The sequence below is a fragment of the Corvus kubaryi genome, unplaced genomic scaffold, assembly GCF_017639235.1.
Source record: "Corvus kubaryi isolate FWS band 111438036 unplaced genomic scaffold, C.kubaryi_AGA036_p1.0 37264, whole genome shotgun sequence".
Taxonomy (NCBI): domain Eukaryota; kingdom Metazoa; phylum Chordata; class Aves; order Passeriformes; family Corvidae; genus Corvus; species Corvus kubaryi.
Genome location: NW_024581079.1, coordinates 1677456 through 1685686, shown reverse-complemented (window position 1 = coordinate 1685686; position 8231 = coordinate 1677456).

Below are 8231 nucleotides of genomic sequence, written 5' to 3'. Positions count from 1 at the left end.
GGTGGTGGGAGAGGAGGAGTCCCGGCTCCTCCGAGAGCTTTTATCTTTTGCCCAACCCTCTGGAAGGCGGCTTTGGGGAGGGATTTTTTAATCATTATTTTTTTGCTTGCTTTCTTTGCTTCCTTTCATTTTTGGTGATTCATTTTCCCGGGCTCACGTGGGAGTAGGTGGGAGATTCGCCCCTGCCTGGAGACACCTGGGTGGGAACCCTCCTGCCCCTAAACGCATTGGTTTTCAGCTTGTATTGGATGAGAGACCCTCTGGCCCCTCTGGCCCATTCCACCATGCCCAAAAATAAGCCAGATCCCCAAACCTGCGTGTTTCTCCCCCAATATTGTCCCAGGCCGGTGATGCACATCCCATGCCCCAGGCAAGGCTCCATCCCAAGGGCCAGCCACAAAAATGCCACTGATTCAGAAACCCTCCAGGTTCTGCTGTTCCAAGGGGAGCATCAGCAGTGGGGAAGCTCCCTGCACAGAGTGAGCTCTGCTAGGCTCCTCCAGCCACAGAACGAGTCTCTTCCATTCCCCAAACAATTGAAACAGGCTCCCACCCCCCTCGTCCCCAAAGCCTTCCCGCAAGGTGAGCGCTGGAATAGAAAGCGGATGGCGAGGACCAAACGCCAAAAATTGTGTCGCAAACTGGGGGTTTTGTCAGTGAGGAACAGCCAGAGCCAGACCCATGGCCATATTTGCTGCCAGTCTGTCCACACCCCGAAATCAGCCGTGCTGGGACTTAGAGTGCAGCCCAAGGAGTGCAGCCCATGGTGGAGCGCAGCACCATGCACGCACCTCGGTCCCAAATCCCAAGAGGAGCTGTACTGAAACACCAGAACGCTGGTTCCTCTGTCCCAGAGCCTGGGGAGTGGCTGTGTGCCTGTCCAACAGCCCTAGCAGGGCAGCGTGGAGCTCCCCCTCTCCAAACAGCCTCCCTTTGGGCATCCCCCAAATTAGGGTTCTTCCAGGATCGGGCTTAAACAGAGCTTAACCTCTCTGCAAGAGAGAGCTGTAGAGGTGAGGCACTGCTGTCTGCTCATCATCCTCATCCTCATGCTAGGGCTGGTGTCCAATGGCAGAGTCATAACCAAACCTGGGGGGCCCAAGTGGCAACTGGGGGTCCTGAATGGCAGCTGGGAGTCCCAAATGGCAGCTGCAGGAGCTGAACCCAAGGGATGCAGGAGGACAAATCATCCCATCTCCCCTGACAGGCACAGTCCCTCCTGGTTCTCCCCGCACCCTTGAGGACATCCACCAGGGCTGGGACTGGGAGCAGCCACCTCACTGGAACCCCAAGCCATGGCAAGATGGAGACTGGTGTTCCAAGCATGTCCGGCAGTGAGGTGGCGAATTGGAGGAGAGGCTCCCATCAGGTTGGAACTGCGGAAGGCATCACAAATAAGAATCAGAGCCACCACATTTCCCAGGGTTGCACACATGTGTCAAGTTAAGTGTGGCTTTGGGAGCTGGCAGCACCGCCCTGAGCAGGGGATGGATTTGGGGAAGGCTCCTGCTGAGGCTCTGCGAGGGTCCAGAGGGAAGGAGGGAGGGAAAGTCCTGGCAGAGATTCCAGGTTGATTGGTTTTCCAAAGGGAATGCAGCCACCTTAGAGTGCTTCCTTGGCCAAAAAAATAGTCAGTGGGGACATCTTCAGAGCCACGGACACAGCTCTGGGTGTCCCCTCCAGACGCAGGGGGATCTGTGGACTTCCAGGCAGGAGGTGGAGGGACTGAAGCCCCCACCAAAGAGCACAGAGCACATGGTGGGCTCAGGCTGCTGTTCAGCCACATTAAGGAACAGTCTCCTGGTCGGGACAGGGATGTTGAAGGTCCTCAAGGGTTTGCCCCTTGCTGGGCTGGGGATACTGGCATGGCAGAAGATGGTGGAGTGGCTTGGGCAGTGCCTGGCACTTTCCTCCCTGCCTGGGGACCTGAGCTGTGATGTGAAGTAAGGACAGGGACACATCGCTCCTGGCTGCCACACTGGGTCCAGGACCTGCTCCGTGTCCCAAGGACAGTCGGAAGTGGTCTGCAAAATAGTTCCTAAGCACACAGGCACACATTCCTATGTGCAGAAGCAAGCACGAGGGGATGAAATAAAAGAGACAAACAGTGAGACGTTTGCCTAATTCGCATGGGACATAAATAAAACCATGTGGTGGCTCCGAACAAAATGATCCTTGGATGTTCACCAGAAAGGTTTGGCCATCCCTGGGTTAGGAAAGGTTGAGAAACCCATCTGTAGGCAATCCATTGCAAGCAGAGCTTTCACGCAGGGGATGGTGCGAGGAGGGCACCTCATCCATGCCAGGATCGGCTGGACCCTGCACACGGGAGAACGTGCCTGCTCTTCCAAGGCTGTAACTCATTCCTTATTATTTGCAGACACAAAGTCATGTTTCAGGGCTTCATGCCTTATTCATTTCAGTCTTTATTCCTGACATCTGTATATAATCAGAGAATCCTTTAGGTTGGAAAAGACCTCTAAATTCATCAAGTATTTTTTCCCTGAAACGCCGTGCAGGCATCAGCAAGGGCAAAGCTTTGAGGGACCCCATAAATAACTGACGGACAAATGCCCATCTCATGGTGTCCCCAGCCTTTGCCCACTCTCCTGCCTGCACCAGAAGAGCCAGCAGAGCCTGCCACACTCACATCCACAGGGGTAGAGCTGGAGGTCAGTGGTGAACACGCAGAGCTGGTCTCACCTGCGTGAGCAGCAGGGTGAAGATCAGCCCCTTGGGATCAGTTATGAAGGGGACGGGGGGAATTGTTCTCAGAGTGACATCCCAGATCACAGTTCCCCAAACCACAGTTTGGGTTCAGCAACTGGAACACCATTCCCAGGATGGTGGGATGAGGTCTCCATCCTCAGCCGTTTCCAAGGCTCCTCCCTTTGTCACCTCTGCCCTTTTTCCCAGGCTGAAAATCTTCCCTGTGTTTCCTGGAGCAACTTCAGCCCCCTGAGTCCAACCCACCATCATAAAGCAGAGTTCCGGCAAGAAATCTCCACACCAGGAAGCCTGTCAGCATTGTACAGAAGCACAAATGTCTTTAACCCCAACGCCTTTCAAAAGCTGAATTCCCAGAAGTTTTGGAGAGGTTCTGCCAGGAAAAGTTTTGTGAAAGACTGGGAGGATTGCAAAAGGCACCGTTTTTAGGAAAACCACCAAAAAAAAGCACAAAGCCACCCCAACGCAGCAAGTCCTGCTGCCAGCTTCCCAGCATGGAGCTGCCTTCGGGAGCAATCCCTGCCAGGCAGTGGCAAGCCACCAGCATCGCTCGTGTCCCAGGGCCCTCCATGTCCCCACACCCACTGCCAGCCTCAGGGAGCGAAGGAGCCGGGAGCCCCCAGCCTGCTCTGGCCATGGCAGCAGGCCGTGGGGTTGCAGCGCATGTCCCCGTCCAGGCAGCCAGGAGCAAGCTGAGCATCCTGCCCCGCATTTGGAGGACACATGGCAGCTGAGCTGGCAGGCTCTGAAAGGGCTCCAGAAAGCAGACACTTAACTTTCGCCAGTCCAAGGGAAGCCAGGCTTTGGGACCACGCTTCCACACCGGAGCTGTTTCGGATGGGGCTGTGCAGCACCCACAGCTGCATCTCCCCTCGGTTCGCCCTTGCCTGTGACCAACAGCCCTTCACTATTGCCTGTCCCTTGTTGATACAGTTGGTTTAATTTTTGTCACCTTCCCCCAGTGTGCCCAAACCTGTTGAAGAGGCTGAGCCACCTCCCTGCAGCTGTAGGATCCCCAGACTCACCACTTTCCGGTAGGGCAGCTCTGTATGGATGGACAGCATCCAACCCAGGCAGCCATGAGCATGCCAACTATGGGAACAGTGCTCCGGGTATTTTCTGTAGATTTCAGGTCTACATGGAGGCAAAAGAGCAGGAGAGGGGCTCACCGGTCACTTGGTGGTGGTGCAGGAGATCCAGGAGCTCTGCCTGGATCCCCTGCTCCACCTGTAATGGGAAAATTCTGCTTGGCTTTGAGCTCAGCTGAGATCTCTCCACAAAGGGAATAAACAGCGTTCCCGAGGCCAAGGGGAAGGAGGCAACATTCCTGTTCCATGCTTACTGCCTGTGCTTTAATCTCCTTCAGTGACAGCTCTTGCCCCAACAGCCTGGGGTTGTGCAGAGCAGCTGGGGGTTTGGAAACATCCGAGCTTTCCTGCATCAGGATCAGCAGCTCACCAGGCTGAACAATCACACCTGGGGGCTCTGTGTGCGGGGGAACTGTCAGCTTGGCCAGGCAAACCCCATGCCAAGTGCCCCGTGCTGAGTGTTGCCCAGAGATGTTGTGGACTCTCCATCCCTGCAAATGTTCAAGCCCAGGTTGGATGGGGCTTGGAGCAACCTGGGCTAGTGGAAGGTGTGCCTGCCCGTGGCAGGGGATTGGAGCGAGATGAGCTTTAATATCCCTTCCAACACAAACCATTTGGGGATTCTGATTCTATGATCTCTCTCTGTAGGCTGCCTTGGAGTAACACCTGAGCCCCAGGGCTGGCTCTGGCATGGGGAGAGGAATCTCCCCTGGCAGTGCTGGGGGAAGCCCTCCTCCGCCTTTGCTTGTAGCCCTTTGATCTGGGCAGTGACCGCACGCACTAGCTCTCAACAGGCAGATGGTGGTAAGCAGCACAAAGAGCCACAGCAGGGAAACCCAGGGATTTGCCCCCACATGCTTGGGCCCATTGAGGACTGGCAGATCCCAGCGAATGGGAAGCACAGTGCTGCTTGGACCGAAATGGCCCCGTGGCTCCCAGGTTAGGAACCAGTCAGCAACTTCTCTGCCACAAGCCCACCTCAGACCACCCGCCCCGGGAGGGTGTGGGCACCACAATCCCCTCCCCAGTGCTGGCAGCAAATCTGGGCTGTGATCATGGGCTGAGGTCCCTGCAGCAAACAGCAGCTTTAGCATCGTTCTGCCCTGCAGCCATAAGAAAACCTCCTGCCCCCTGACACAGAATTGCTGGCCAATTTTATCGCTCACTCGTATGACAGCGTCAAGCTTTCATTATTCTACGAGCGACGATTCCGGCTCTGGAGGAGCCGGCAGGCGGCAGAGCGGGCGGTGGGCTCGGCAGCTCCCCGGGTGCCAAGGCGGGAGCGCCGGCAGCCGAGCTCTGCCCACCCGCCGGCAGCCGAGCGCGGCTCCATCTCCTCCGACATCCGGGAAGGAAAGGGAACAAAGGCAGAGAACAATTCCCATTGTTTTCCATGACTTTCTTCAGGGCAGTTCTTCCAGCGCAATGCTGCAGCCCAGGCACTCCGGCTGCAGCACCACGGCCCCCTGCGCTCGGAGCTGTGCAGATGCCGCTGGGGACAGTGGGGACATGGTTCCCGTGCCGAGGTGCCTGCCACCCAACCCTCGGAACCTGGTCTCCACCAGCACAGAGACAGCATTCTCGGCAGGGTTATCCCGCTCACCACAGCTCCTGTGCTACTCCCCAGCACCACTGGGCTCACTGAGATAGGCAGGGGAACATGGCAGTGCTGGGTTAATGGTTTGACTCCACGATCTTAGAGGTCTTTTCCAACTAAACGATTCCATGATGACACCCAGGTTGCTGTAACCAGCCAAGGCACGACGCCTGTGGTGGGGAAGGGGCGAGCTCAGCCTGGGCTCAGAGTGAAGGAGATCACCCGGATCACTTCCATGGGGGAACAGGAGCATCTACAGAAGAATCATAGAATGGCTTGGGTGGGAAGGAACCTTAAAACCTATCTCATTCCACCCCCTACCATGGGCAGGGACACCTTCCACTAGACCAGGTTGCTCCAAACCCGGTCCAACCTGGCCTTGGACACTTCCAGGGATGAGGCAGCCACAGCTTCTGCTCTGAGCAAAGAAGAAGGCATCTAACATGTGAGAGAGAATTCAACTTACGAGTCTTGTTGGATGAGGATGAATGGATAAAAGAAATCAAACGCCCCCTGCTCACTGGCTGGGTGTTGCAGGGACAGACACTGAAAGTATCAAATGCTAAGTGAGGCTGGATGGGGACACTTTGGACAAGTGGCTTCTCCAATAACACAGATGTTTTTGTAAAACCACTCTTCATATAGAGCCTTAAGAGCTCCCTACAGCCCACAAACCCCAGCCCTCCCACCAAGGCCATGCCTAGGCTCTAAGGAGAAGATCCCATATCAAAGCAGGATCTGGCCAAGGACTAAGCTCAACTTCTAACTGCGTCTCCAGACAGAGTGGGTTTGAAAACACTTGGACTCCAGCCTGCCTGTCTGGCATCCTCCTCCATTGCAAGAACTGGTGTGAAAAGCTGAGCTCTGGCTGAGTGAGGCCCCTCTGGAGCCACCTTCACAGCAAGCCTATAGATGCCAAGGAAGGATCTCCAGCCCCAGAGGTTTTTGCTTCAGAACAAGTTCACCTGATCCAATCCACTCTGTATTTCACCATTTCCTAGCTCCCAGAAGAATGAATGGCAAGGGGAAGCAAGGCATCCCTGGAGATGAACTCTGCTGGTCATTTTCAGATTGGAGACATTGGCATGTCTCTAACACATCTGTCTCACAGAGGGAGATCCCCCAGCACCTGACCTGCTGACCAAGCTTGGAGGGATCTGACTGGGATTGGATTTGATCAGATCTCTGAGGGGTCTTACTCTGACTGGGAGAAGAAGACAGGGATCCTGGTGAAGCACCACACCAGGAGAGGAGTCTGTGTGAGCCCATCCCAGGCAGACTTAGCAAAGAAACCCCTATTCATCAACATCCCCATTCCACCCCAGTTGGGTTCAATCTGCCAAATTATTTTGGCATGGGGAAAATCTGTGTTGGGCCCAAACTCCCATCCCAGCCGTGGGTGGAGAGCCTCCCTACGCCGGGCCCTGCACCCAAGCGCGTGGGTGCCCCCCACCCCCTGCGTGTTGCATCCTGCATTTCTGCTGCTTTGAACCCGCCTCTGGTGTCACCCTGCAGCCCCTGGCTGCAGCAGGGACGTTTTCCTTCGCTCCTCAGTGAGCCCTGTCCCAGCACGCCCCATCCTGGCCACCCCCGCAGTCCCTCCAGCCGGGGACACCCGGCTCCGGTCAGAGCTGTGACAGAGCCACAGCCTCGTTCCCCACTCAGGATGCCCCATGCACAGAGGAGGGGGACTCAGGCCAGGATTTAGCTCATCTCCCCCCGTGCCCTTCAGGGACATGACCAGACAGACCCGCTCCCAAATCCCTCCCAAGAGCTCACACACACTGCTCACCCTGTAATAACCCACAGGCCGTGTCACTGCCATTAATTATGGATTAACACACCCCATCATCTTACCTACTGCCCAGTCCCAACTCGGGGGGTGTGAGCCACCTTCAAAAGCCACCTGGCTGGTTCTCCTGGGGCTCTCACACCACCTGCCCTGGGAGAAGACCCATTGGAGCAGGCTGGGATAGGCAGGAAGATCACCAGGGCTGGAGTCATGGGGAAGGCACACACCTCCCAGCCATCCCACGCTCCCTCCCGTGGGGCCATGACAGCACCAGGCAGGACCACTGAATGTTCAATGGCTTGAACAATTCCCTCCTCAGCAATGGGCTTCATCCCTGCAGCACCAGGGAGCCTGGCACAGCACTTTTGGCACCCAAGACATCGGGTGGCACCTGGCACCAGGAGAGGGGACACCAGGAGCTCTCACTGGGGCTGGCAGCTCAGGCCATCAGATGCTAGAGGAATTCTCCAGATGCCTGCACCTTCCCCTTCCTGTGCTACCCCCAACCCTGTCTCCAGCTGGCAGCAAGACCCCCAGCATCTCTTCCCTCACACTCCTCCTTCCTGAAGCGCAGGGATTTTCTTCTTCCCCTGAGCCAGGGAAATCGGAAAGAGAAAGCACACAGGACATGTGACCTGTGCTGTGTCTTGCCAGGGTACTGTGAGGGCCTCCCATGTTCAGCCTCCGTCCCTGCCCTGGCACAGCCCCACACCACGGGACAGGGGAGGCTGCTGCACCAATCCCACATCCCAGACAACCCCAGGATCAGCAGCACAGCTGGCGTTGGGGACATTTCAGACCCGGGCTGCTTCTCCTTTCCATTCTCACAAGGGTAAAACACACAGAGCATGCCCACCAAGACACAACTTCAGGAAGACAGCAAGGGCCTTCCCAAGGCACAGAGCTTCTCTGTTGCATCCATCCCAATGCACAGCACCACCTTCCATTCAAGATACCGCTCCAGAAAGGCAAAAAAAAAGTTGGCAGGGAGCCCGGGGCTGGCTCTGCCCCCGAGCTGCAGCCGTTT